The sequence below is a fragment of the Denticeps clupeoides genome, unplaced genomic scaffold (genome assembly GCF_900700375.1).
Source record: "Denticeps clupeoides unplaced genomic scaffold, fDenClu1.1, whole genome shotgun sequence".
NCBI classification, from domain to species: Eukaryota; Metazoa; Chordata; class Actinopteri; order Clupeiformes; family Denticipitidae; genus Denticeps; species Denticeps clupeoides.
The window spans coordinates 1-26,980 of record NW_021629975.1 but is presented as its reverse complement, the minus strand read 5'-3'; the positions used below and the strand labels follow the sequence as shown (position 1 = coordinate 26,980).

General features: G+C 45.1%; 16 non-coding genes and 4 pseudogenes across 16 annotated transcripts; 7 read left to right on the top strand and 13 right to left on the bottom strand.

The window, feature by feature from the left end:
• Positions 1–5: 5 nt before the first annotated feature.
• On the bottom strand, positions 6–196 carry LOC114778710 (U2 spliceosomal RNA). The gene has a single exon (XR_003746444.1). It is a non-coding gene; the product is annotated as a U2 spliceosomal RNA (small nuclear RNA).
• A 122-nt stretch (positions 197–318) lies between these two features.
• On the bottom strand, positions 319–432 carry LOC114778733 (U5 spliceosomal RNA). The gene has a single exon (XR_003746462.1). It is a non-coding gene; the product is annotated as a U5 spliceosomal RNA (small nuclear RNA).
• Positions 433–1,023: 591 nt separating this feature from the next.
• LOC114778709 (U2 spliceosomal RNA) lies at positions 1,024–1,214 on the bottom strand. Its single transcript, XR_003746443.1, has one exon. It is a non-coding gene; the product is annotated as a U2 spliceosomal RNA (small nuclear RNA).
• Positions 1,215–1,336: 122 nt separating this feature from the next.
• LOC114778732 (U5 spliceosomal RNA) lies at positions 1,337–1,450 on the bottom strand. Its single transcript, XR_003746461.1, has one exon. It is a non-coding gene; the product is annotated as a U5 spliceosomal RNA (small nuclear RNA).
• A 583-nt stretch (positions 1,451–2,033) lies between these two features.
• Positions 2,034–2,224, bottom strand: LOC114778708 (U2 spliceosomal RNA). Its single transcript, XR_003746442.1, has one exon. It is a non-coding gene; the product is annotated as a U2 spliceosomal RNA (small nuclear RNA).
• A 122-nt stretch (positions 2,225–2,346) lies between these two features.
• LOC114778731 (U5 spliceosomal RNA) lies at positions 2,347–2,460 on the bottom strand. Its single transcript, XR_003746460.1, has one exon. It is a non-coding gene; the product is annotated as a U5 spliceosomal RNA (small nuclear RNA).
• Positions 2,461–3,046: 586 nt separating this feature from the next.
• LOC114778707 (U2 spliceosomal RNA) lies at positions 3,047–3,237 on the bottom strand. The gene has a single exon (XR_003746441.1). It is a non-coding gene; the product is annotated as a U2 spliceosomal RNA (small nuclear RNA).
• A 122-nt stretch (positions 3,238–3,359) lies between these two features.
• LOC114778730 (U5 spliceosomal RNA) lies at positions 3,360–3,473 on the bottom strand. The gene has a single exon (XR_003746459.1). It is a non-coding gene; the product is annotated as a U5 spliceosomal RNA (small nuclear RNA).
• A 585-nt stretch (positions 3,474–4,058) lies between these two features.
• Positions 4,059–4,249, bottom strand: LOC114778706 (U2 spliceosomal RNA). Its single transcript, XR_003746440.1, has one exon. It is a non-coding gene; the product is annotated as a U2 spliceosomal RNA (small nuclear RNA).
• Positions 4,250–4,371: 122 nt separating this feature from the next.
• On the bottom strand, positions 4,372–4,485 carry LOC114778729 (U5 spliceosomal RNA). The gene has a single exon (XR_003746458.1). It is a non-coding gene; the product is annotated as a U5 spliceosomal RNA (small nuclear RNA).
• A 583-nt stretch (positions 4,486–5,068) lies between these two features.
• LOC114778720 (uncharacterized) lies at positions 5,069–5,308 on the bottom strand (annotated as a pseudogene).
• A 5,536-nt stretch (positions 5,309–10,844) lies between these two features.
• On the bottom strand, positions 10,845–10,958 carry LOC114778727 (U5 spliceosomal RNA). Its single transcript, XR_003746457.1, has one exon. It is a non-coding gene; the product is annotated as a U5 spliceosomal RNA (small nuclear RNA).
• A 605-nt stretch (positions 10,959–11,563) lies between these two features.
• LOC114778721 (uncharacterized) lies at positions 11,564–11,801 on the bottom strand (annotated as a pseudogene).
• A 6,127-nt stretch (positions 11,802–17,928) lies between these two features.
• On the top strand, positions 17,929–18,042 carry LOC114778726 (U5 spliceosomal RNA). The gene has a single exon (XR_003746456.1). It is a non-coding gene; the product is annotated as a U5 spliceosomal RNA (small nuclear RNA).
• Positions 18,043–18,164: 122 nt separating this feature from the next.
• On the top strand, positions 18,165–18,355 carry LOC114778705 (U2 spliceosomal RNA). The gene has a single exon (XR_003746439.1). It is a non-coding gene; the product is annotated as a U2 spliceosomal RNA (small nuclear RNA).
• A 146-nt stretch (positions 18,356–18,501) lies between these two features.
• Positions 18,502–18,619, top strand: LOC114778700 (uncharacterized; annotated as a pseudogene).
• A 331-nt stretch (positions 18,620–18,950) lies between these two features.
• Positions 18,951–19,064, top strand: LOC114778725 (U5 spliceosomal RNA). The gene has a single exon (XR_003746455.1). It is a non-coding gene; the product is annotated as a U5 spliceosomal RNA (small nuclear RNA).
• A 122-nt stretch (positions 19,065–19,186) lies between these two features.
• LOC114778724 (U2 spliceosomal RNA) lies at positions 19,187–19,370 on the top strand. Its single transcript, XR_003746454.1, has one exon. It is a non-coding gene; the product is annotated as a U2 spliceosomal RNA (small nuclear RNA).
• A 5,753-nt stretch (positions 19,371–25,123) lies between these two features.
• On the top strand, positions 25,124–25,345 carry LOC114778723 (uncharacterized; annotated as a pseudogene).
• A 581-nt stretch (positions 25,346–25,926) lies between these two features.
• LOC114778703 (U5 spliceosomal RNA) lies at positions 25,927–26,040 on the top strand. The gene has a single exon (XR_003746437.1). It is a non-coding gene; the product is annotated as a U5 spliceosomal RNA (small nuclear RNA).
• Positions 26,041–26,980: the final 940 nt, after the last annotated feature.

Below are 26,980 nucleotides of genomic sequence, written 5' to 3'. Positions count from 1 at the left end.
AACAGAGAAAGTGCACCGCTCCCAGAGGCACTGCAATACTGGGTCGATGCGTGGAGCGGATGGAGCAAGCTCCTTTGCCGACTCCCTGTTCTAAAAATCCGCTTAATATGTAGTCCCCCGCTGGGGGACGTATCAGATATTAAACTGATAAGAACAGATACTACACTTGATCTTAGCCAAAAGGCCGAGAAGCGATAACCTGAAAAAGGCGCCGTGGCGTGCCATTCTCGGAACGTGTGCGGTATTTGCTGGATGGTGCGCGTATACGTAGCGCACAACACACCACGTTTTCTTAAGTATTCTTTGAACCCATCGTGTAGCTCTGTCAAAACAGAGCCCCCAAAAATATTGTGAGCTTGTTGACGCCCCTCTCCACGGAAATCTTTAGTAAAAGGCGAAAGATTTGTACGTGATGAAGAGAAGCCCAAGCGACAACAACAGGGCCGTAAAGGTGGAGAGTGTCTCTTGTGTGTTTGGTGCTGACATCAGGGTGCGTCGCACCTTAAGGCCGAGGGCCGGACAACCCCGCCTAATCAATTCAGCTCCACCCTATTCCACAGTTAAGCCAGTGAACGACTGTCGAACGATTGTCACAGAGCAGGCACGGACACGAAAACCAAAGAGCAGCTTGTAAAAAAAAAAAAAAAAAAAAAAAAAAGAAGAAAAAAGGCGGGAAAACGTAACAAAGACTAAAAATACCTCTTAACTAACTTTGAAAAAAAGCTGACAAGGCAATGTAAAAAACTTCATTTTGAAAACGTTTCTCAATAGCTGTAACACCTGGTTTTCACAGGCAGTCTCCCATCCAAGTACTAACCAGGCCCAAGCCTTCTTAGCTTCCAAGATCAGACGTTCTTCTGCTGGTATGGCCGTAAGCAACCCCTGCTTGAAAATCTTGGACTTTTAAACAAAAAGGCGCTTGAAAACATATCAAGGAATAAAAAACTTGCCTTTGAATGTCAAAAACATGATGGAGAAAAGGCAACAAGTTGGAGTGGTAAGTTTTTATTTGCAACACAACAGAGAAAGTGCACCGCTCCCAGAGGCACTGCAATACTGGGTCGATGCGTGGAGCGGATGGAGCAAGCTCCTTTGCCGACTCCCTGTTCTAAAAATCCGCTTAATATGTAGTCCCCCGCTGGGGGACGTATCAGATATTAAACTGATAAGAACAGATACTACACTTGATCTTAGCCAAAAGGCCGAGAAGCGATAACCTGAAAAAGGCGCCGTGGCGTGCCATTCTCGGAACGTGTGCGGTATTTGCTGGATGGTGCGCGTATACGTAGCGCACAACACACCACGTTTTCTTAAGTATTCTTTGAACCCATCGTGTAGCTCTGTCAAAACAGAGCCCCCAAAAATATTGTGAGCTTGTTGACGCCCCTCTCCACGGAAATCTTTAGTAAAAGGCGAAAGATTTGTACGTGATGAAGAGAAGCCCAAGCGACAACAACAGGGCCGTAAAGGTGGAGAGTGTCTCTTGTGTGTTTGGTGCTGACATCAGGGTGCGTCGCACCTTAAGGCCGAGGGCCGGACAACCCCGCCTAATCAATTCAGCTCCACCCTATTCCACAGTTAAGCCAGTGAACGACTGTCGAACGATTGTCACAGAGCAGGCACGGACACGAAAACCAAAGAGCAGCTTGTAAAAAAAAAAAAAAAAAAGAAGAAAAAAGGCGGGAAAACGTAACAAAGACTAAAAATACCTCTTAACTAACTTTGGAAAAAAGCTGACAAGGCAATGTAAAAAACTTCATTTTGAAAACGTTTCTCAATAGCTGTAACACCTGGTTTTCACAGGCAGTCTCCCATCCAAGTACTAACCAGGCCCAAGCCTTCTTAGCTTCCAAGATCAGACGTTCTTCTGCTGGTATGGCCGTAAGCAACCCCTGCTTGAAAATCTTGGACTTTTAAACAAAAAGGCGCTTGAAAACATATCAAGGAATAAAAAACTTGCCTTTGAATGTCAAAAACATGATGGAGAAAAGGCAACAAGTTGGAGTGGTAAGTTTTTATTTGCAACACAACAGAGAAAGTGCACCGCTCCCAGAGGCACTGCAATACTGGGTCGATGCGTGGAGCGGATGGAGCAAGCTCCTTTGCCGACTCCCTGTTCTAAAAATCCGCTTAATATGTAGTCCCCCGCTGGGGGACGTATCAGATATTAAACTGATAAGAACAGATACTACACTTGATCTTAGCCAAAAGGCCGAGAAGCGATAACCTGAAAAAGGCGCCGTGGCGTGCCATTCTCGGAACGTGTGCGGTATTTGCTGGATGGTGCGCGTATACGTAGCGCACAACACACCACGTTTTCTTAAGTATTCTTTGAACCCATCGTGTAGCTCTGTCAAAACAGAGCCCCCAAAAATATTGTGAGCTTGTTGACGCCCCTCTCCACGGAAATCTTTAGTAAAAGGCGAAAGATTTGTACGTGATGAAGAGAAGCCCAAGCGACAACAACAGGGCCGTAAAGGTGGAGAGTGTCTCTTGTGTGTTTGGTGCTGACATCAGGGTGCGTCGCACCTTAAGGCCGAGGGCCGGACAACCCCGCCTAATCAATTCAGCTCCACCCTATTCCACAGTTAAGCCAGTGAACGACTGTCGAACGATTGTCACAGAGCAGGCACGGACACGAAAACCAAAGAGCAGCTTGTAAAAAAAAAAAAAAAAAAAAAGAAGAAAAAAGGCGGGAAAACGTAACAAAGACTAAAAATACCTCTTAACTAACTTTGAAAAAAAGCTGACAAGGCAATGTAAAAAACTTCATTTTGAAAACGTTTCTCAATAGCTGTAACACCTGGTTTTCACAGGCAGTCTCCCATCCAAGTACTAACCAGGCCCAAGCCTTCTTAGCTTCCAAGATCAGACGTTCTTCTGCTGGTATGGCCGTAAGCAACCCCTGCTTGAAAATCTTGGACTTTTAAACAAAAAGGCGCTTGAAAACATATCAAGGAATAAAAAACTTGCCTTTGAATGTCAAAAACATGATGGAGAAAAGGCAACAAGTTGGAGTGGTAAGTTTTTATTTGCAACACAACAGAGAAAGTGCACCGCTCCCAGAGGCACTGCAATACTGGGTCGATGCGTGGAGCGGATGGAGCAAGCTCCTTTGCCGACTCCCTGTTCTAAAAATCCGCTTAATATGTAGTCCCCCGCTGGGGGACGTATCAGATATTAAACTGATAAGAACAGATACTACACTTGATCTTAGCCAAAAGGCCGAGAAGCGATAACCTGAAAAAGGCGCCGTGGCGTGCCATTCTCGGAACGTGTGTGGTATTTGCTGGATGGTGCGCGTATACGTAGCGCACAACACACCACGTTTTCTTAAGTATTCTTTGAACCCATCGTGTAGCTCTGTCAAAACAGAGCCCCCAAAAATATTGTGAGCTTGTTGACGCCCCTCTCCACGGAAATCTTTAGTAAAAGGCGAAAGATTTGTACGTGATGAAGAGAAGCCCAAGCGACAACAACAGGGCCGTAAAGGTGGAGAGTGTCTCTTGTGTGTTTGGTGCTGACATCAGGGTGCGTCGCACCTTAAGGCCGAGGGCCGGACAACCCCGCCTAATCAATTCAGCTCCACCCTATTCCACAGTTAAGCCAGTGAACGACTGTCGAACGATTGTCACAGAGCAGGCACGGACAAAAAAACCAAAGAGCAGCTTGAAAAAAAAAAAAAAAAAAAGAAGAAAAAAGGCGGGAAAACGTAACAAAGACTAAAAATACCTCTTAACTAACTTTGAAAAAAAGCTGACAAGGCAATGTAAAAAACTTCATTTTGAAAACGTTTCTCAATAGCTGTAACACCTGGTTTTCACAGGCAGTCTCCCATCCAAGTACTAACCAGGCCCAAGCCTTCTTAGCTTCCAAGATCAGACGTTCTTCTGCTGGTATGGCCGTAAGCAACCCCTGCTTGAAAATCTTGGACTTTTAAAAAAAAAAAGGCGCTTGAAAACATATCAAGGAATAAAAAACTTGCCTTTGAATGTCAAAAACATGATGGAGAAAAGGCAACAAGTTGGAGTGGTAAGTTTTTATTTGCAACACAACAGAGAAAGTGCACCGCTCCCAGAGGCACTGCAATACTGGGTCGATGCGTGGAGCGGATGGAGCAAGCTCCTTTGCCGACTCCCTGTTCTAAAAATCCGCTTAATATGTAGTCCCCCGCTGGGGGACGTATCAGATATTAAACTGATAAGAACAGATACTACACTTGATCTTAGCCAAAAGGCCGAGAAGCGATAACCTGAAAAAGGCGCCGTGGCGTGCCATTCTCGGAACGTGTGTGGTATTTGCTGGATGGTGCGCGTATACGTAGCGCACAACACACCACGTTTTCTTAAGTATTCTTTGAACCCATCGTGTAGCTCTGTCAAAACAGAGCCCCCAAAAATATTGTGAGCTTGTTGACGCCCCTCTCCACGGAAATCTTTAGTAAAAGGCGAAAGATTTGTACGTGATGAAGAGAAGCCCAAGCGACAACAACAGGGCCGTAAAGGTGGAGAGTGTCTCTTGTGTGTTTGGTGCTGACATCAGGGTGCGTCGCACCTTAAGGCCGAGGGCCGGACAACCCCGCCTAATCAATTCAGCTCCACCCTATTCCACAGTTAAGCCAGTGAACGACTGTCGAACGATTGTCACAGAGCAGGCACGGACACGAAAACCAAAGAGCAGCTTGTAAAAAAAAAAAAAAAAAAGAAGAAAAAAGGCGGGAAAACGTAACAAAGACTAAAAATACCTCTTAACTAACTTTGAAAAAAAGCTGACAAGGCAATGTAAAAAACTTCATTTTGAAAACGTTTCTCAATAGCTGTAACACCTGGTTTTCACAGGCAGTCTCCCATCCAAGTACTAACCAGGCCCAAGCCTTCTTAGCTTCCAAGATCAGACGTTCTTCTGCTGGTATGGCCGTAAGCAACCCCTGCTTGAAAATCTTGGACTTTTAAACAAAAAGGCGCTTGAAAACATATCAAGGAATAAAAAACTTGCCTTTGAATGTCAAAAACATGATGGAGAAAAGGCAACAAGTTGGAGTGGTAAGTTTTTATTTGCAACACAACAGAGAAAGTGCACCGCTCCCAGAGGCACTGCAATACTGGGTCGATGCGTGGAGCGGATGGAGCAAGCTCCTTTGCCGACTCCCTGTTCTAAAAATCCGCTTAATATGTAGTCCCCCGCTGGGGGACGTATCAGATATTAAACTGATAAGAACAGATTTTTTTTTTTTTTTTTTTTTTTTATTATTTTATTTTACATTACAGAAAATCATCTTTGTTTTACAAATTACATTCCAAAAAGTTGAAAACACAATAGCCATAACAATTTCTATGTTTAACTAAAAAATTAAAAAACACAAGTAGTAAAAAGAAAAATTCAATAAATAGCAATTAAACGAGAATTTAGCACATTTTTAGTTGTCTTTTAAAATCTTTTCTTTTCTCTGGCATCATGTCGGGGTAGCGAGGGTTGGTGATCCCAGTTCCTCCCACCTCAGTTCCAAGCACTCGACTTGCCTCTTTTGGGCTCAGAGGAGATCCTCTCCCTTTTGGCCCGCTGCTCCTGCCTGTCGCCTGGATGCTGTAGGGGGGCATCTACGAGCGGTCAGTCTGGGGGCGACCGGGACCTTCCTGTGGTTACCCCGGCTTCCTCCTCCGGATGACGACGTGCGGTGTACGCCCTCAGTGACGCCTGGACTAGCTGCTGTTCCATCTGAGGCGTCGCCGTCACGCGTTTCCCCACCAGCAGGTTTCTGGAGGCCCATATAGCATCTTTGACACTATTCAGGGTGCACCAGAGCTTTTGAAAATCTTTCCTGTTCAGTGCTTCCATGCTCTGGCCAACCCCATAAACTGCCTCCCAGCAGTCTAGTGTTCGGGCCTCCCCTGCTGGCAGGCCCGGGCATTGTAGGATTCCGGTTCTGGCCCACAGGTCCCTTGCCGCCCCACACTCCCAGAGAGCATGCCACACCGTTTCGGTGGCGCCACACCCTGGGCGTGGGCATTCTGCTGTCCTTCCCATGCCCCGGGAGTGCATTACAGCCCTAACCGGGAGGATCTCATGAGCCGCCAACCACGAAAGGTCTTTGTGTCTGTTCTGGAGTCTGGGGCAGGCCACATTGCGCCAAACCTTCTCTGCTTCCTCTGCAGAGAGGCCGCGCACTGGGATCACCTCCTCCCGACCCTGCACAAGAGAAACAATTTCTTTACTATTTGTAAGTGTTAGAATGTTCTCCTTCTCTATGTTATGTTTCTTTAAAAAGGTTTTAATAAAAACATATTGGGGGGGCAAAGTAAAAGAAACAGGAGTTGTGTGGTCTCTTGGCATCAACTTCAGGTGTCTTAGATACGATCCCATCCAGAACCTGACCATGGCCGCGGCTTTATCTTCTTTGGCAGGGTTTGTTGCATACTTAAGATGTAGGGCAGTGTACTTACTTCCAAGGAATAAGTAGGGGTCTGGGAGGCCCTTTCCTCCTTTCTTTTTACTTTTTTTTACCTCCATTCTTTTCAGTCTTTCCCATTTAGACCCCCATAGGAAGTAAAACACTGCCCTATCCAGGCTCACCAAGAAGACCCTAGGAGGAATAAAAACAGAAGACAACAATAAAAGCAAAGGTAAAATCACTGCTTTAATAATTAAAATTTTCCCTTCCATCGTCAGACTTCTCAGAGCCCAGAAACCAAGTCTGCTCTTTACTTTTCCTAAAACCTCCTTCCAATTGTCCCGTCCTCCCCCTTCTTTATCAAATTTAACCCCTAAAATTCTCAGATTTGTTTGTTTAAAATCCACGTCCATCTCTGTTGGTATTCCCCCCCACGACCCAAAGAGCTGGGCCTCAGACTTGCGCCTGTTGAGCTTTGCTCCTGATGCCTCTCCATACCATTCTGTCAACTCCAGAGCTCTTTGGGCCGATGTGGCATCTGTGCTTAAAAGAGTCACATCATCCATGTATAAAACGCACTTTGCAGTTAACCCACCTGGTAAACTCAGCCCGCTGATCCATTGGTCCCTTCGCAAGATCTGTGCCAACGGCTCAATGCATGCCACGAACAGGAGCGGAGATAGCGGACACCCCTGACGAACGCCAGAACAAATGTCTATTGTTTTGGACAAAACCCCATTAACCAAGATCTTGCTATTTATGTCCCTGTATAGCAATTCCACCCATTTTAAGAATTTGCCCGAAAACCCCATTTTTCTCAGTACCTGAAACAGGTACTGGTGCGAGACCCGATCAAAGGCTTTTTCAAAGTCTAAATTTAATACTAAGAGCCTAATGTTTCTGTCTCTCGCATAACAGATGGCGTCTCGGATCAGTACTAGGCTGTCCGTTATCTTCTTCCCTGGGATGGCACAGGCTTGGTCTGGGTGGATCAAGTCCTTTAAAACCATTGACATACGTTGTGATAAAATCTTACTAAAAAGTTTGCAGTCCAGGTTTAAAAGTGTAATTGGTCTCCAATTTCGTATGTCGGTTTTATCTCCATTTTTACCCAACAGGGTCACGATTCCTCCTCTAAAACCATCAGGTAATCTATCTAAATTTGCAAAGTCTTTAAAAGCCATTAAAATGTCTTCTGCTAAAATATCCCAAAAGGTTTTATAAAACTCGACAGGGAGGCCATCCTCACCCGGCGACTTCCCCAGTTTAAAACCTTTCAAAGCACCCTGTAATTCTAAAAGAGTAAAATCTTGATTTAAAGCCGTACTTTGATCTCCCAATTTTTTTCCCACCGCCTGTAATACCTCTTTCAGGACTTCTTCATTAATATCCTTTGATTTATATAGGTCCCCATAAAACTGTTCAATTTCTTTTAAAATGCTTGGTGTATCTTCGAATGTATTACCTTTTTCTTTTAAAACTGTAATTTTTCCTCCTTTCGTCATTATTTTCTTAAAAAAATATCTCGTGCATTTTTCTCCCTCTTCTATATCTCTTTCCCGACTTCTCATAATGACCCCTTTACTTTTGGTTTCTGCCAAGACCTTCATTTGTCCTTTAGTTTCTTTTATTAATTCCTTGCAATTCATCCCGCTGTTTAAAAGGTTAAAATATCTCTGCAATCTCTTTTGCAGCCCGTTCATTTTCCTCGATTCTTTGTTTTTCTTTTGTTTGCCTTTAAATTTAAAGAAGAGTCTTGTTCGTTCTTTCACCATCTCCCACCATTCTATTCGTGTCTCATAGAAATCTTGGAGGGACCTCCAGAGGCCATATTGTACTCTGTACTCTGTAACAATCTCCTCATCCTCCAGCAGGGAGCAGTTCAACTTCCACAGGCCACCTCCAACAGTCACACCTGTGGATAATTTCAGGGTGCATGAAAGCATAAAGTGGTCTGAAAAAAAGAGTGGGGTTAAAATTGCTTCATTTGGAGAACAGTCTCTAGTAAACATAAAATCAATACGGGAGGCTCTTGAGTAATCACCACTTACCCAGGTGAACCCATTTTCTCTGGGATGAATTGCCCTGTAACAGTCAATCATTTTAAAATCTCTAACAATTCCTTGCAAAAGAATAGATGTTTTATCGATTTTAAAATCTTCTCCCCCTCCTTTCCTATCTGTTTTAGATAAAACACAATTAAAATCCCCACCTACCATTAATGGCACCCTCCCGAGCATGTGGACCTGTAAATCTCTTAAAAGGTTATAACGTTTGTCTTTATCATTAAAACCATAAACATTTAAGACCTTAAAATCCCTATCTAAAAATGTCAGATGTGTTAAAAGCACTCGTCCTGGTCTTACCACTGTGCTACCTTTTACCTCAATGTGTGGGTTTTTACATAAAATAGCAACCCCATCTGCTTTGTTTTCATTTGAGCCACTCCATATGGATGGCCCGTGTGCCCAAAGGTTTTCCCATTTCTTATATGATTTTAAAAAAGGCAAGGAGCACTCTTGTAATAAAATTATATCTGCATTTATGGTACTTAAGAAGGATAAAATACTCTGTGCTCTAACCATTGACTTTATGCTTCTGACATTTAATGTTGTTATTCTGATAGTCATTTTTTAAGGTAAAATTAGACTTTGCTTGCATGAGGAGGGTCTGTGTATTAGTTAATGTTGTACGACACTTCCTCTTCTTTAATTGTTAAACATTTAGAGGACGGTGTAGAGTCCCCCTCTTGTTCTACCTCTGGGTTAAACCTTACCTGTTGTGCCCTGGGTGTAGATGATTTGAGTTCTACCCTCATAAAGGACACTTCATGAGGGGAGTTTGCCGGCCACTGGTTGCTTCGGTCCCCTGATGACGAGCTTCCTGTTCTCTGCGATGCCCTCCATCTTTTCTCCCCTGTTTCCAGGGGGGATCGTGCTGGTCTTTTGTTCGGTTGAGCGTTGGGGGGAGTATCCTGTGATTCACTCTCCTCCCCCTGACACTGACATAAATCCGACCTTGTTGGAACAGATGAACCCTCACATACTTCTCCCCTCTGTACTGCGTAAAGATCCTCCTCCTCCCCTTTTCTATTATCTTCTATTGCTCCTACTTTCTCTTTGTTTCCATTTCCTGCCATTTCTTGATCTCCACCATTTTCTCTTTGTTCCCCTCCTCTCTTTTCATTGACTCCACCTCCTTCTTGTTCTAGACTGCCCTCTCCCTCATGCCCCCCGCCCCCTTCTCTTTGTTCTGTTCCCGCCAAAACCTCTGGCTCCACCCCTTCTTCTACTTGCCCTTGCTGTCTCGTAGCCATTTTTGCTGTTTTTAACTTGTTTGCAAAGGATTTGGGGCAGTCCCTGTAGAGGTGACTGGTTTCCCCACAGAGGTTACACTTTCTACTATTAGTACAATTCTCATAGCTGTGCCCAATTTCTCTGCATTTGCCACAAAATAACTTTTGGCATGCCTCTGCCAAATGTCCCAATTCCCCACACTTTCTGCAAACCTTAGGCATGCCTTGGTAGTAGATGTGGCCCCGATTCTCCCCCAACACTATCAATTGTGGTATTTGTTTCAGGCCCTGGTGTGCGCTTGGATCTTCCCATTGTTGAATGGGAATCCTCCAAGCGCAGGTCCAGATGCCATCCTCGTCCACCACTTTCATAGGTGTACCTTTTACTGAGCAGAACCTCCCTAGCCAAACGCATATATCTTCCCCTGTCACAGTTTCATTAAACATTCTTACAACCACTACTTTCCTGGAGATATCCGACAGTTTCTCCACCTTGAACATAGTAAACTGTTCTTTAACATATTCAAAACGAACCCAAAACTCTCTTAACAAATTTGCTGTTCTTAAGCTTAAATCAAAACCATTGCTCTGTGGTAGAGCTATAATGCAGTTAATGTCTTCAACCCTGAATTTCAACAACTTCTGCACCAGGTGTCTTGAGAAATCTAGTCGTGACATCGTACATTTTACCCCATTGTTTTCTCTAAACAAGAAACGTACGCTATGGTGCCTCCACCTGCCAGCTCGAACAGCCGACATAGTGGAGGCACCTAACACCTAAACAAGCAATTAAACACACAAACCTAACCAGCAAGCTCAAAAAAAAAAAAAAAAAAAAAAAATTAGAACTCGAAACCAGCAATATACAAATTAAATGACTACTTACCTACAAAGTTCTTAAGAAATACCTGCAAAAAAACAGTACAATTTCCTCCCAAATAGAAATGGATTTGGCCATAAATCGGCACAAGCCCTTGGTCTATTTAGGAAGCGATCGCAGTCTCCACCCTTGATCTTAGCCAAAAGGCCGAGAAGCGATAACCTGAAAAAGGCGCCGTGGCGTGCCATTCTCGGAACGTGTGCGGTATTTGCTGGATGGTGCGCGTATACGTAGCGCACAACACACCACGTTTTCTTAAGTATTCTTTGAACCCATCGTGTAGCTCTGTCAAAACAGAGCCCCCAAAAATATTGTGAGCTTGTTGACGCCCCTCTCCACGGAAATCTTTAGTAAAAGGCGAAAGATTTGTACGTGATGAAGAGAAGCCCAAGCGACAACAACAGGGCCGTAAAGGTGGAGAGTGTCTCTTGTGTGTTTGGTGCTGACATCAGGGTGCGTCGCACCTTAAGGCCGAGGGCCGGACAACCCCGCCTAATCAATTCAGCTCCACCCAATTCCACAGTTAAGCCAGTGAACGACTGTCGAACGATTGTCACAGAGCAGGCACGGACACGAAAACCAAAGAGCAGCTTGTAAAAAAAAAAAAAAAAAAAAAAAAAAAAAAGAAGAAAAAAGGCGGGAAAACGTAACAAAGACTAAAAATACCTCTTAACTAACTTTGAAAAAAAGCTGACAAGGCAATGTAAAAAACTTCATTTTGAAAACGTTTCTCAATAGCTGTAACACCTGGTTTTCACAGGCAGTCTCCCATCCAAGTACTAACCAGGCCTAAGCCTTCTTAGCTTCCAAGATCAGACAAGATCGGGCGTTCTTCTGCTGGTATGGCCGTAAGCAACCCCTGCTTGAAAATCTTGGACTTTTAAACAAAAAGGCGCTTGAAAACATATCAAGGAATAAAAAACTTGCCTTTGACTGTCAAAAACATGATGGAGAAAAGGCAACAAGTTGGAGTGGTAAGTTTTTATTTGCAACACAACAGAGAAAGTGCACCGCTCCCAGAGGCACTGCAATACTGGGTCAATGCGTGGAGCGGATGGAGCAAGCTCCTTTGCCGACTCCCTGTTCTAAAAATCCGCTTAATATGTAGTCCCCCGCTGGGGGACGTATCAGATATTAAACTGATAAGAACAGATTTTTTTTTTTTTTTTTTTTTTATTATTTTATTTAACATTACAGAAAATCATCTTTGTTTTACAAATTACATTCCAAAAAGTTGAAAAACACAATAGCCATAACAATTTCTATGTTTAACTAGAAAATTAAAAAACACAAGTAGTAAAAAGAAAAATTCAATAAATAGCAATTAAACGAGAATTTAGCACATTTTTTGTTGTCTTTTAAAATCTTTTCTTTTCTCTGGCATCATGTCGGGGTAGCGAGGGTTGGTGATCCCAGTTCCTCCCACCTCAGTTCCAAGCACTCGACTTGCCTCTTTTGGGCTCAGAGGAGATCCTCTCCCTTTTGGCCCGCTGCTCCTGCCTGTCGCCTGGATGCTGTAGGGGGGCATCTACGAGCGGTCAGTCTGGGGGCGACCGGGACCTTCCTGTGGTTACCCCGGCTTCCTCCTCCGGATGACGACGTGCGGTGTACACCCTCAGTGACGCCTGGACTAGCTGCTGTTCCATCTGAGGCGTCGCCGTCACGCGTTTCCCCACCAGAAGGTTTCTGGAGGCCCATATAGCATCTTTGACACTATTCAGGGTGCACCAGAGCTTTTGAAAATCTTTCCTGTTCAGTGCTTCCATGCTCTGGCCAACCCCATAAACTGCCTCCCAGCAGTCTAGTGTTCGGGCCTCCCCTGCTGGCAGGCCCGGGCATTGTAGGATTCCGGTTCTGGCCCACAGGTCCCTTGCCGCCCCACACTCCCAGAGAGCATGCCACACCGTTTCGGTGGCGCCACACCCTGGGCGTGGGCATTCTGCTGTCCTTCCCATGCCCCGGGAGTGCATTACAGCCCTAACCGGGAGGATCTCATGAGCCGCCAACCACGAAAGGTCTTTGTGTCTGTTCTGGAGTCTGGGGCAGGCCACATTGCGCCAAACCTTCTCTGCTTCCTCTGCAGAGAGGCCGCGCACTGGGATCACCTCCTCCCGACCCTGCACAAGAGAGACAATTTCTTTACTATTTGTAAGTGTTAGAATGTTCTCCTTCTCTATGTTATGTTTCTTTAAAAATGTTTTAATAAAAACATATTGGGGGGGCAAAGTAAAAGAAACAGGAGTTGTGTGGTCTCTTGGTATCAACTTCAGGTGTCTTAGATACGATCCCATCCAGAACCTGACCATGGCCGCGGCTTTATCTTCTTTGGCGGGGTTTGTTGCATACTTAAGATGTAGGGCAGTGTACTTACTTCCAAGGAATAAGTAGGGGTCTGGGAGGCCCTTTCCTCCTTTCTTTTTACTTTTTTTTACCTCCATTCTTTTCAGTCTTTCCCATTTAGACCCCCATAGGAAGTAAAACACTGCCCTATCCAGGCTCACCAAGAAGACCCTAGGAGGAATAAAAACAGAAGACAACAATAAAAGCAAAGGTAAAATCACTGCTTTAATAATTAAAATTTTCCCTTCCATCGTCAGACTTCTCAGAGCCCAGAAACCAAGTCTGCTCTTTACTTTTCCTAAAACCTCATTCCAATTGTCCCGTCCTCCCCCTTCTTTATCAAATTTAACCCCTAAAATTCTCAGATTTGTTTGTTTAAAATCCACGTCCATCTCTGTTGGTATTCCCCCCCACGACCCAAAGAGCTGGGCCTCAGACTTGCGCCTGTTGAGCTTTGCTCCTGATGCCTCTCCATACCATTCTGTCAACTCCAGAGCTCTTTGGGCCGATGTGGCATCTGTGCTTAAAAGAGTCACATCATCCATGTATAAAACGCACTTTGCAGTTAACCCACCTGGTAACCTCAGCCCGCTGATCCATTGGTCCCTTCGCAAGATCTGTGCCAACGGCTCAATGCATGCCACGAACAGGAGCGGAGATAGCGGACACCCCTGACGAACGCCAGAACAAATGTCTATTGTTTTGGACAAAACCCCATTAACCAAGATCTTGCTATTTATGTCCCTGTATAGCAATTCCACCCATTTTAAGAATTTGCCCGAAAACCCCATTTTTCTCAGTACCTGAAACAGGTACTGGTGCGAGACCCGATCAAAGGCTTTTTCAAAGTCTAAATTTAATACTAAGAGCCTAATGTTTCTGTCTCTCGCATAACAGATGGCGTCTCGGATCAGTACTAGGCTGTCCGTTATCTTCTTCCCTGGGATGGCACAGGCTTGGTCTGGGTGGATCAAGTCCTTTAAAACCATTGACATACGTTGTGATAAAATCTTACTAAAAAGTTTGCAGTCCAGGTTTAAAAGTGTAATTGGTCTCCAATTTCGTATGTCGGTTTTATCTCCATTTTTACCCAACAGGGTCACGATTCCTCCTCTAAAACCATCAGGTAATCTATCTAAATTTGCAAAGTCTTTAAAAGCCATTAAAATGTCTTCTGCTAAAATATCCCAAAAGGTTTTATAAAACTCGACAGGGAGGCCATCCTCACCCGGCGACTTCCCCAGTTTAAAACCTTTCAAAGCACCCTGTAATTCTAAAAGAGTAAAATCTTGATTTAAAGCCGTACTTTGATCTCCCAATTTTTTTCCCACCGCCTGTAATACCTCTTTCAGGACTTCTTCATTAATATCCTTTGATTTATATAGGTCCCCATAAAACTGTTCAATTTCTTTTAAAATGCTTGGTGTATCTTCGAATGTATTACCATTTTCTTTTAAAACTGTAATTTTTCCTCCTTTCGTCATTATTTTCTTAAAAAAATATCTCGTGCATTTTTCTCCCTCTTCTATATCTCTTTCCCGACTTCTCATAATGACCCCTTTACTTTTGGTTTCTGCCAAGACCTTCATTTGTCCTTTAGTTTCTTTTATTAATTCCTTGCAATTCATCCCGCTGTTTAAAAGGTTAAAATATCTCTGCAATCTCTTTTGCAGCCCGTTCATTTTCCTCGTTTCTTTGTTTTTCTTTTGTTTGCCTTTAAATTTAAAGAAGAGTCTTGTTCGTTCTTTCACCATCTCCCACCATTCTATTCGTGTCTCATAGAAATCTTGGAGGGACCTCCAGAGGCCATATTGTACTCTGTACTCTGTAACAATCTCCTCATCCTCCAGCAGGGAGCAGTTCAACTTCCACAGTCCACCTCCAACAGTCACACCTGTGGATAATTTCAGGGTGCATGAAAGCATAAAGTGGTCTGAAAAAAAGAGTGGGGTTAAAATTGCTTCATTTGGAGAACAGTCTCTAGTAAACATAAAATCAATACGGGAGGCTCTTGAGTAATCACCACTTACCCAGGTGAACCCATTTTCTCTGGGATGAATTGCCCTGTAACAGTCAATCATTTTAAAATCTCTAACAATTCCTTGCAAAAGAATAGATGTTTTATCGATTTTAAAATCTTCTCCCCCTCCTTTCCTATCTGTTTTAGATAAAACACAATTAAAATCCCCACCTACCATTAATGGCACCCTCCCGAGCATGTGGACCTGTAAATCTCTTAAAAGGTTATAACGTTTGTCTTTATCATTAAAACCATAAACATTTAAGACCTTAAAATCCCTATCTAAAAATGTCAGATGTGTTAAAAGCACTCGTCCTGGTCTTACCACTGTGCTACCTTTTACCTCAATGTGTGGGTTTTTACATAAAATAGCAACCCCATCTGCTTTGTTTTCATTTGAGCCACTCCATATGGATGGCCCGTGTGCCCAAAGGTTTTCCCATTTCTTATATGATTTTAAAAAAGGCAAGGAGCACTCTTGTAATAAAATTATATCTGCATTTATGGTACTTAAGAAGGATAAAATACTCTGTGCTCTAACCATTGACTTTATGCTTCTGACATTTAATGTTGTTATTCTGATAGTCATTTTTTTAAGGTAAAATTAGACTTTGCTTGCATCAGGAGGGTCTGTGTATTAGTTAATGTTGTACGACACTTCCTCTTCTTTAATTGTTAAACATTTAGAGGACGGTGTAGAGTCCCCCTCATGTTCTACCTCTGGGTTAAACCTTACCTGTTGTGTCCTGGGTGTAGATGATTTGAGTTCTACCCTCATAAAGGACACTTCATGAGGGGAGTTTGCCGGCCACTGGTTGCTTCGGTCCCCTGATGACGAGCTTCCTGTTCTCTGCGATGCCCTCCATCTTTTCTCCCCTGTTTCCAGGGGGGATCGTGCTGGTCTTTTGTTCGGTTGAGCGTTGGGGGGAGTATCCTGTGATTCACTCTCCTCCCCCTGACACTGACATAAATCCGACCTTGTTGGAACAGATGAACCCTCACATACTTCTTCTCCCCTCTGTACTGCGTAAAGTTCCTCCTCCTCCCCTTTTCTATTATCTTCTATTGCTCCTACTTTCTCTTTGTTTCCATTTCCTTGATCTCCACCCTTTTCTCTTTGTTCCCCTCCTCTCTTTTCATTGACTCCACCTCCTTCTTGTTCTAGACTGCCCTCTCCCTCATTTCCCCCGCCCCCTTCTCTTTGTTCTGTTCCCGCCAAAACCTCTGGCTCCACCCCTTCTTCTACTTGCCCTTGCTGTCTCGTAGCCATTTTTGCTGTTTTTAACTTGTTCGCAAAGGATTTGGGGCAGTCCCTGTAGAGGTGACTGGTTTCCCCACAGAGGTTACACTTTCTACTATTAGTACAATTCTCATAGCTGTGCCCAATTTCTCTGCATTTGCCACAAAATAACTTTTGGCATGCCTCTGCCAAATGTCCCAATTCCCCACACTTTCTGCAAACCTTAGGCATGCCTTGGTAGTAGATGTGGCCCCGATTCTCCCCCAACACTATCAATTGTGGTATTTGTTTCAGGCCCTGGTGTGCGCTTGGATCTTCCCATTGTTGAATGGGAATCCTCCAAGCGCAGGTCCAGATGCCATCCTCGTCCACCACTTTCATAGGTGTACCTTTTACTGAGCAGAACCTCCCTAGCCAAACGCATATATCTTCCCCTGTCACAGTTTCATTAAACATTCTTACAACCACTACTTTCCTGGAGATATCCGACAGTTTCTCTACCTTGAACATAGTAAACTGTTCTTTAACATGTTCGAAACGAACCCAAAACTCTCTTAACAAATTTGCTGTTCTTAAGCTTAAATCAAAACCATTGCTCTGTGGTAGAGCTATAATGCAGTTAATGTCTTCAACCCTGAATTTCAACAACTTCTGCACCAGGTGTCTTGAGAAATCTAGTCGTGACATCGTACATTTTACCCCATTGTTTTCTCTAAACAAGAAACGTACGCTATGGTGCCTCCACCTGCCAGCTCGAACAGCCGACATAGTGGAGGCACCTAACACCTAAACAAGCAATTAAACACACAAACCTAACCAGCAAGCTCAAAAAAAAAAAAAAAAAAAAAAAATTAGAACTCGAAACCAGCAATATACAAATTAAATGACTACTTACCTACAAAGTTCTTAAGAAATACCTGCAAAAAAACAGTACAATTTCCTCCCAAATAGAAATGGATTTGGCCATAAATCGGCACAAGCCCTTGGTCTATTTAGGAAGCGATCGCAGTCTCCACCCTTGATCTTAGCCAAAAGCTCTTGGTTAATGGGGTTTTGTCCAAAACAATAGACATTTGTTCTGGCGTTCGTCAGGGGTGTCCGCTATCTCCGCTCCTGTTCGTGGCATGCATTGAGCCGTTGGCACAGATCTTGCGAAGGGACCAATGGATCAGCGGGCTGAGTTTACCAGGTGGGTTAACGGTAAAGTGTGTTTTATACATGGATGACGTGACTCTTTTAAGCACAGATGCCACATCGGCCCAAAGAGCTCTGCAGTTGACAGAATGGTATGGAGAGGCATCAGGAACAAAGCTCAACAGGCGCAAGTCTGTTCTTACGGCCATACCAGCAGAAGAACGTCTGATCTTGGAAGCTAAGAAGGCTTGGGCCTGGTTAGTACTTGGATGGGAGACTGCCTGTGAAAACCAGGTGTTACAGCTATTGAGAAACGTTTTCAAAATGAAGTTTTTTACATTGCCTTGTCAGCTTTTTTTCAAAGTTAGTTAAGAGGTATTTTTAGTCTTTGTTACGTTTTCCCGCCTTTTTTCTTCTTTTTTTTTTTTTTTACAAGCTGCTCTTTGGTTTTCGTGTCCGTGCCTGCTCTGTGACAATCGTTCGACAGTCGTTCACTGGCTTAACTGTGGAATAGGGTGGAGCTGAATTGATTAGGCGGGGTTGTCCGGCCCTCGGCCTTAAGGTGCGACGCACCCTGATGTCAGCACCAAACACACAAGAGACACTCTCCACCTTTACGGCCCTGTTGTTGTCGCTTGGGCTTCTCTTCATCACGTACAAATCTTTCGCCTTTTACTAAAGATTTCCGTGGAGAGGGGCGTCAACAAGCTCACAATATTTTTGGGGGCTCTGTTTTGACAGAGCTACACGATGGGTTCAAAGAATACTTAAGAAAACGTGGTGTGTTGTGCGCTACGTATACGCGCACCATCCAGCAAATACCGCACACGTTCCGAGAATGGCACGCCACGGCGCCTTTTTCAGGTTATCGCTTCTCGGCCTTTTGGCTAAGATCAAGTGTAGTATCTGTTCTTATCAGTTTAATATCTGATACGTCCCCCAGCGGGGGACTACATATTAAGCGGATTTTTAGAACAGGGAGTCGGCAAAGGAGCTTGCTCCATCCGCTCCACGCATCGACCCAGTATTGCAGTGCCTCTGGGAGCGGTGCACTTTCTCTGTTGTGTTGCAAATAAAAACTTACCACTCCAACTTGTTGCCTTTTCTCCATCATGTTTTTGACAGTCAAAGGCAAGTTTTTTATTCCTTGATATGTTTTCAAGCGCCTTTTTGTTTAAAAGTCCAAGATTTTCAAGCAGGGGTTGCTTACGGCCATACCAGCAGAAGAACGCCCGATCTTGTCTGATCTTGGAAGCTAAGAAGGCTTGGGCCTGGTTAGTACTTGGATGGGAGACTGCCTGTGAAAACCAGGTGTTACAGCTATTGAGAAACGTTTTCAAAATGAAGTTTTTTACATTGCCTTGTCAGCTTTTTTTCAAAGTTAGTTAAGAGGTATTTTTAGTCTTTGTTACGTTTTCCCGCCTTTTTTCTTCTTTTTTTTTTTTTTTTTTTTACAAGCTGCTCTTTGGTTTTCGTGTCCGTGCCTGCTCTGTGACAATCGTTCGACAGTCGTTCACTGGCTTAACTGTGGAATAGGGTGGAGCTGAATTGATTAGGCGGGGTTGTCCGGCCCTCGGCCTTAAGGTGCGACGCACCCTGATGTCAGCACCAAACACACAAGAGACACTCTCCACCTTTACGGCCCTGTTGTTGTCGCTTGGGCTTCTCTTCATCACGTACAAATCTTTCGCCTTTTACTAAAGATTTCCGTGGAGAGGGGCGTCAACAAGCTCACAATATTTTTGGGGGCTCTGTTTTGACAGAGCTACACGATGGGTTCAAAGAATACTTAAGAAAACGTGGTGTGTTGTGCGCTACGTATACGCGCACCATCCAGCAAATACCGCACACGTTCCGAGAATGGCACGCCACGGCGCCTTTTTCAGGTTATCGCTTCTCGGCCTTTTGGCTAAGATCAAGTGTAGTATCTGTTCTTATCAGTTCTCGGTGGGAGTCGTGCGGTGTATGGGGCACTACTGAGAAAATTTTTTTTTAGCCCCAACACTCAGCACTTTTATCCAACAGCCTTTTTAAAGGCTTAGCACTTACAGAGCCCTTTTTAGGGCACTGCACCCCGTTTTAAAATGGAGTCTGGAGTTAAGGCCAGGAAGAAGTCGGCAACGATGACGACAGCGACGAAAGACCTGGCGGGAGTAGCAGGTAGCATGCTTCCAGCAAAAGCTCAGTCGGCGAGGAAGAAGGAAATGGGGACCATTCGGGAGCGGGACCAGCACAGCCAGTCTACAAAAGAGAAGGAGGTGAAGCAGCAGGTTTCTAAAGCGGAAGATCTGATAAAGGAAGATAAACCTGTAGCAGAGGTTCCTGCTCCCCACCAGACCAAGGCTAGGGCGCCGGACCACCGGGGGTCTCAAAACAGAGACAGCCCCTCCACCGAGGTGCCAGCGACGAGAATGAAGAACACTCTGAGGTTCCGGTGGAGGGGAGCAGACCCCCAGGGCTTCCCTGAGAGGGTACCATTTATCAGGGAGGTACTGTTCGGAGTCCTGAGCTTAAAGGCGAATGACATCGTGTGTGTACAGAGGAATGGTCCCCAGCGCTTCGTTGACGTCACCGTCCTCGCCGATGGAAGATTTACGACCATGCTGGAGGTATGCAGAGACAAGAAAGAAGAGGGGTTGAGGAACTACGTAGTGGAACAGCTCTGGTGGGCGGATAAAAAAATCATCACCGTCCACGTCTTCAACCCCTTTTGACCTGCAGAAACCGTCAGGAAATTCCTTCAACAATACGTTGAACTTCAGCCTGGCCATCGGGAGATGCGGGACGAGCTGGGCATATGGAATGGGAGACGCCAGTTCCAGGCCCGGCTACGTCCCGATCCCTCGGCTCCAGATGGATTGTGCCACCCACCGGGATATTTTACTATTGAAGGGAACAGAGGTTACCTTTTTTATCCGCAGCAGCCTCCCTTCTGCAAACTTTGTCTGGGGAGGGGTCACACAGCTGACTCCTGCACCAATATGAAGTGCAGGAATTGCCTGGACAAAGGCCACATGGCCAAAGACTGCACCGGGCCACGCCGCTGCAAGATCTGCGGCGGGGATAATCATCTGGCCCGGGCCTGCCCCCAATACAAACCACTGTATTCGGACGCTCTGGTGGAATCCCCCCAACGTGAAGAGGTCCGGAGTCAGCCGCAGGGGGCTCAGGCAATTCTGGCTACCAAGGGTGCAGAGTCGGCTGTGGTTCAAGAGACCCCGGCAACCAGACCCCCCAAAAGAAAAGGGGAGATTAAAATGGACACCAAGAACAAGCAAAGTAGAAGGGAGGCTGAGACAACAGAAGAGGCCCTTTCTCCAGCCAGGGCCTCGGCAAGTAAGGACCGAGAAGACGACACCCCGCTGGCATTAAGTGCTTCAGTGCCAGCGGGAAAAGGATTTTTAGCCCCCCAACCCCCTCTCCATCTGTCCAGTCAGCCTGTGGAGGGACCCGGAGTGGATGGGGAAGGAAAACTCCAGTTAGACTATATTGATGAGGGTCTCCGGAGGCTGATGGAGTTTGCGGGTGGGGTGGTTGGATGAAGGGGGGTTTTATGGCTGGGGTTTTATAATTTTATTTATTTATTATTTTAAGGGTTTTGTTTTTTTAATCCCCCATGGCCGAGTTAAAAATTTTAACATTGAACGTCAGAGGGTTGAAAAATTTCGTAAAACGCACAGCGGTTTTTAACCAACTGGCATCCTCTCCCTTTGACCTGTGTTTACTGCAGGAAGTTCACCTCCGGGACCAGCGAGATGTGGCCATATTCACCCAGAACTGGAACTTGGGTGAGTCTCACTGGAGTGTGGGTGGCGTCCATTCGTCAGGCGTGGGAATCCTTTTTGGGAACCATGCCTTTCAAAGTGTAAGCCCCTTCACGGTTCTTCCCGGAAGGGTGTTGGGGGTGGACGCCACATGGAGGGGGCAGCACATTAGAGTTCTGTGCGTCTACGCTCCAGTGAAAGCCACCTCTCGTATAGAGCTGTTAGAGCAGTTGGTCCCCTTTTGTTTAACATCCAGACATCTCGTCATTGGGGGTGACTTCAACATCTTCCTCGAAGGGAAAAGTGATGTCAGTATTCCACATTTTATTAAGTTTGTGCGTAATTTCAACCTAACTGACGGTTTCAAGTTTTGCAACCCTAGTGATCTGGGAATGACCTGGCACAATACCCGTGGCTCTTGTAGTCGTATCGACTACATTTTAGCAGCACCCCCCATGCGGTTCAAAGCGGTCTCCCGGTCTCCCCAGTGGCCATCGGATCATGTGATGCTGGAGGCAAAGATTACTATCGATGCCCCAGCCCATGGTCCTGGCTACTGGAAATTCAACATCTCTCTCTTAGAAGAGAAGGAGTACAGGGAGCTTTTTTTAGATCAGTTTAAGCTTTGGACCGAGTACAGAGATCCTGGCTCCTCTGTGATAGATTGGTGGGAAGGGGTCAAGAGTAAAATCAAGACCCTCACCATCAACTACTCAAAACAGCGCAGAGCCTCCCAGCGCTGGCGTATCACACGTTTAGAGGAGGAGTTGCAGGAACTGTACTCTCGTTTTAACAATGGGGGGAATTTTAATCCCGGTAGGGCCACGGAACTCAAGGATAGTTTGCGGCAGCTGCATGAGCAGCAGGCCAAAACCTCCTTGTTCCGTGCCAGGTGTCAAAAGTTGGAAGAAAATGAAAAATGTACTGCATTTTTCTTCAATAAACTTTTCTCCAAAGCGGAGAAAAGTTTCGAAACTCTCCGCAACCAACATGGGGAGTCTCTCACGGACACATCCCAGATGCTAGAGGTTGCAACTTCGTTTTATAAAAACCTTTTTAAAAAACGGAGTACAGACCCGGTTGGGGGCTCAGGTTTCCTGGCCAAGCTAGAGAAGGTTCTTCCTAGTGATGCCCGGGGTAGCCTAGAGGCTCCCTTTACCTTAGAAGAAGTCACCAAGGTAATTCATTGCATGAATCGCCGGAAAACTCCGGGCCTGGATGGACTCCCAGTGGAATTTTATATTTCATTTTGGGATGTCCTGGGACCAGAGTTATTTATGGTTATTGAAGAGGTGCTGAGCCAAGGGAAGCTGACAAAAAGTATGAGGTCAGGTGTGCTCTCCTTGTTGTACAAGAAAGGCGATAAAGCTGACTTGGCCAACTGGAGACCCCTGACCATGCTTTGCGTTGATTCAAAGCTCATTGCAAAGTTACTGACTGAGCGCCTGAAGAAAGTTATGACCAGTCTGGTCCATGTTGACCAGACATGCGGTGTCCCTGGACGATCTGCATTCTGGAATTTACACCTGATCCGGGATGCGATCGCATGGGCGGAGGATCGCCAGATCCCCCTCGCAATGGTCAGTTTAGACCAAGAGAAGGCGTTTGATCGTGTAGACCACTGCTTTCTGTTTAAAGTGTTGGAGAGAATGGGGATCGGTGCAAAGTTCATAGGGTGGATCCAGTCCCTCTACCGGGAGGTGGGCAGTCGGGTGTGCCTTAATGGCTCACTCGGCTTTTGGATCCCCCAGACTGGCGGGGTGAGGCAGGGCTGCCCTCTCTCGCCGCTCTTATATGCTCTTTACATCGAACCCCTGGCAGCTGCCGTCCGTGCCAGCCCCACAGTGGATGGCCTGCTGCTTCCAGGGAGTGGTGGTTTAAGGGTTAAACTGGCTCAGTATGCGGACGATACCACCATATTTGCATGCTCGAGCCGGTCCCTCGGTCAGGCGCTGGACCTGGTCCAGGCGTTCGGCAGAGCTTCCGGCGCAGCACTTAATCTTCAAAAGTCGGTGGTTAAGTACTTTGGTGGCTGGAAGGGCAGGGAGGACCTTTTCGGGGACTTACCCCAATGTGAAGGCCCTCTTAAAGTCTTGGGCATCCTCTTCCAGGCTGAAGGGGCGGCCCAGGCCAACTGGGAAGAACGCTTGGCTAAGGCCAGACGGAAGATGGGGTTGTGGAAGGGGAGGTCCCTCTCCTTCCTCGGAAAGGTACTTGTTTTAAAGGTGGACATTCTGCCCACATTGCTCTACCTTGCACAGGTGTACCCCCTTCCCCGTGCTATGAAACGGGGTTTAACAAAGGATGTTTTCAGCTTCATCTGGGGGGGCAGGTATGAGTATGTGAGGCGTGAAGTAATGTACCTGAGGAAGGAGGAGGGGGGGAGAGATGTACCTGACATCCCTCTTAAACTCGATTGCCTCTACCTCTCGCAGCTTTGTCGCCGTCTGGTCGCTCCTCACGAGCACCCCCACCAATACCTCGTACGTCTGTGGCTGAGTTTCCCGATGCGCCATTTGTGCACATTGTGGACAAACGCTGTTCCCAAGGCCGAGACGCTGCCTGCCCACTACAGGTATGCTGTTAGACTGGGTAAGTCCATCCAGGCAGACGGTCTCGGTGAAGCCTTGCTGAAGCATAGGGTCTTGTATAAGACTCTGCTCAGTACAAGGGGTACTCAAGCCCTTTTGGGGCTTGAGGAAGGCACTTGGGCCAGGATTCAGCCACCTGAGTTAGATCACCGTCTGCAAGACCTCAACTGGCGTTGCCTCCACGGCAAGCTGCCAGTAAGAGAGGTCCTGCACAGGCATGGACTGACCAGGCACCCCAAGTGCCCACAGTCCCAGTGTAACAACGACGAGTCCATTAGACACGTTATGTGGGACTGTGGGCATGCCAAAGCAATTTGGCGTCTGGTTGGCAGCCTGTGCAGAAAGCTAGACCAACAGACGGTACTGACGTACGAGAAGATCCTACACGGATGGCCACTGGGACCAGCGGGGTCAACAGCCCTTTGGGTGTGGGAGGTCGTTAGCATTACCAAATCTGCCATCTGGGATGCGAGGGCCGCTCTCATCCGGAGGGGGACGGACTTCACTCCCCAGGGTGTCTTCCGTAAAATCCGGGCTGAACTCGACTTCAGGATGGAGAAGGACGTCACCAACATGGGCTACGAAGAGGCTACTCTTAAGTGGCACGCCCTTCTGGGCTCGTAGCCCAGTTGCCATTTTTTGTGGCGTCCGGACCATCTCTTTTGTCCTCAAAGCAAGTAGTGGCTGCAGTTTTATTTCAAACAAAAAAGCTCAAAAAGTTAAAGCGACTTCCTTTTATTTTTAAACTAGGGTGTGGATTTATTTGGTTTATCTATTTATTGTTGGTGTGTTGTTTAAGTAAATATATAAGGAAAAAAAAAAATGCATTATGGACTTATCTGATGATTTAAACCGTGTGCACCTATTTTTATATTTATTGTGTGAAATTATTATTGTGTATTTATTTGGACTATTTCATATCGTGTGGAATTTTGAATGTAAATTTGGTGTGGAAAAAAAAAAAAAAAAAAAAAAAAAAACTGTACATGGAGAAATTCGTCATTTTAAGCTCTTAAATTTGTTTTTGAATGGATTTATATATTTATTTAACTTATTTTTTCAATGTTGTGGTGTGGGATTTGGACCATTTGGAGGGTCCCTTATTCACTTTTGATTTAGGTGGCGTTTTGGTTTTTAAGAGATTTTTTTCAAGCAGCACACGGCGAGGACACCCTGAAGCGAGCACAGTAGCACCCTGGGGACAGGCCAGGGGGGATCCTCCTTTTTTTGGATCCCAAGCTGCGGTATGTGCATTCCGTTTTTTTTTATTTAATTTTTATGAGGCCATGGGGTTTTTATTAAGGTTTTATCTTGTTTTTAAAAAGTATCTTAAGATTAATTTTAAAAAAGAAATCTTAAGACTTTATAGCAAGACTCTTTATTGAATTTTATTGGTGTTTTAGAAAACTTGCTTTTTTATTGTGTTTTATATATGAAGGTTTTAATTTAACAATGTTTTGTTTTATGTGTCATACTTTTGTCTTGTATGAAATTTTCAATAAAGAGCATAATCGGAAAAAAAAAAAAAAAAAAAAAAAATCTGTTCTTATCAGTTTAATATCTGATACGTCCCCCAGCTGGGGGACTACATATTAAGCGGATTTTTAGAACAGGGAGTCGGCAAAGGAGCTTGCTCCATCCGCTCCACGCATCGACCCAGTATTGCAGTGCCTCTGGGAGCGGTGCACTTTCTCTGTTGTGTTGCAAATAAAAACTTACCACTCCAACTTGTTGCCTTTTCTCCATCATGTTTTTGACATTCAAAGGCAAGTTTTTTATTCCTTGATATGTTTTCAAGCGCCTTTTTGTTTAAAAGTCCAAGATTTTCAAGCAGGGGTTGCTTACGGCCATACCAGCAGAAGAACGTCTGATCTTGGAAGCTAAGAAGGCTTGGGCCTGGTTAGTACTTGGATGGGAGACTGCCTGTGAAAACCAGGTGTTACAGCTATTGAGAAAACGTTTTCAAAATGAAGTTTTTTACATTGCCTTGTCAGCTTTTTTTCAAAGTTAGTTAAGAGGTATTTTAGTCTTTGTTACGTTTTCCCGCCTTTTTTCTTCTTTTTTTTTTTTTTTTACAAGCTGCTCTTTGGTTTTCGTGTCCGTGCCTGCTCTGTGACAATCGTTCGACAGTCGTTCACTGGCTTAACTGTGGAATAGGGTGGAGCTGAATTGATTAGGCGGGGTTGTCCGGCCCTCGGCCTTAAGGTGCGACGCACCCTGATGTCAGCACCAAACACACAAGAGACACTCTCCACCCTTACGGCCCTGTTGTTGTCGCTTGGGCTTCTCTTCATCACGTACAAATCTTTCGCCTTTTACTAAAGATTTCTGTGGAGAGGGGCGTCAACAAGCTCACAATATTTTTGGGGGCTCTGTTTTGACAGAGCTACACGATGGGTTCAAAGAATACTTAAGAAAACGTGGTGTGTTGTGCGCTACGTATACGCGCACCATCCAGCAAATACCGCACACGTTCCGAGAATGGCACGCCACGGCGCCTTTTTCAGGTTATCGCTTCTCGGCCTTTTGGCTAAGATCAAGGGTGGAGACTGCGATCGCTTCCTAAATAGACCAAGGGCTTGTGCCGATTTATGGCCAAATCCATTTCTATTTGGGAGGAAATTGTACTGTTTTTTTGCAGGTATTTCTTAAGAACTTTCTAGGTAAGTAGTCATTTAATTTGTATATTGCTGGTTTCGAGTTCTAATTTTTTTTTTTTTTTTTTTTTTTTTTTTTTTTTTTTTTTTTTTTAATTTTTTTGAGCTTGCTGGTTAGGTTTGTGTGTTTAATTGCTTGTTTAGGTGTTAGGTGCCTCCACTATGTCGGCTGTTCGAGCTGGCAGGTGGAGGCACCATAGCGTACGTTTCTTGTTTAGAGAAAACAATGGGGTAAAATGTACGATGTCACGACTAGATTTCTCAAGACACCTGGTGCAGAAGTTGTTGAAATTCAGGGTTGAAGACATTAACTGCATTATATTGCTCTACCACAGAGCAATGGTTTTGATTTAAGCTTAGAACAGCCAAATTTGTTAAGAGAGTTTTGGGTTCGTTTCGAACAGTTAAAGAACAAGTTTACTATGTTCAAGGTAGAGAAACTGTCGGATATATCCAGGAAAGTAGTGGTTGTAAGAATGTTTTAATGAAAACTGTGACAGGGGAAGATATATGCGTTTGGCTAGGGGGAGGTTCTGCTCAGTAAAAGGTTACACCTATGAAAGTGGTGGACGAGGATGGCATCTGGACCTGCGCTTGGAGGATTCCCATTCAACATGGGAAGATCCAAGCGGCACACCAGGGCCTGAAACAAATACCACAATTGATAGTGT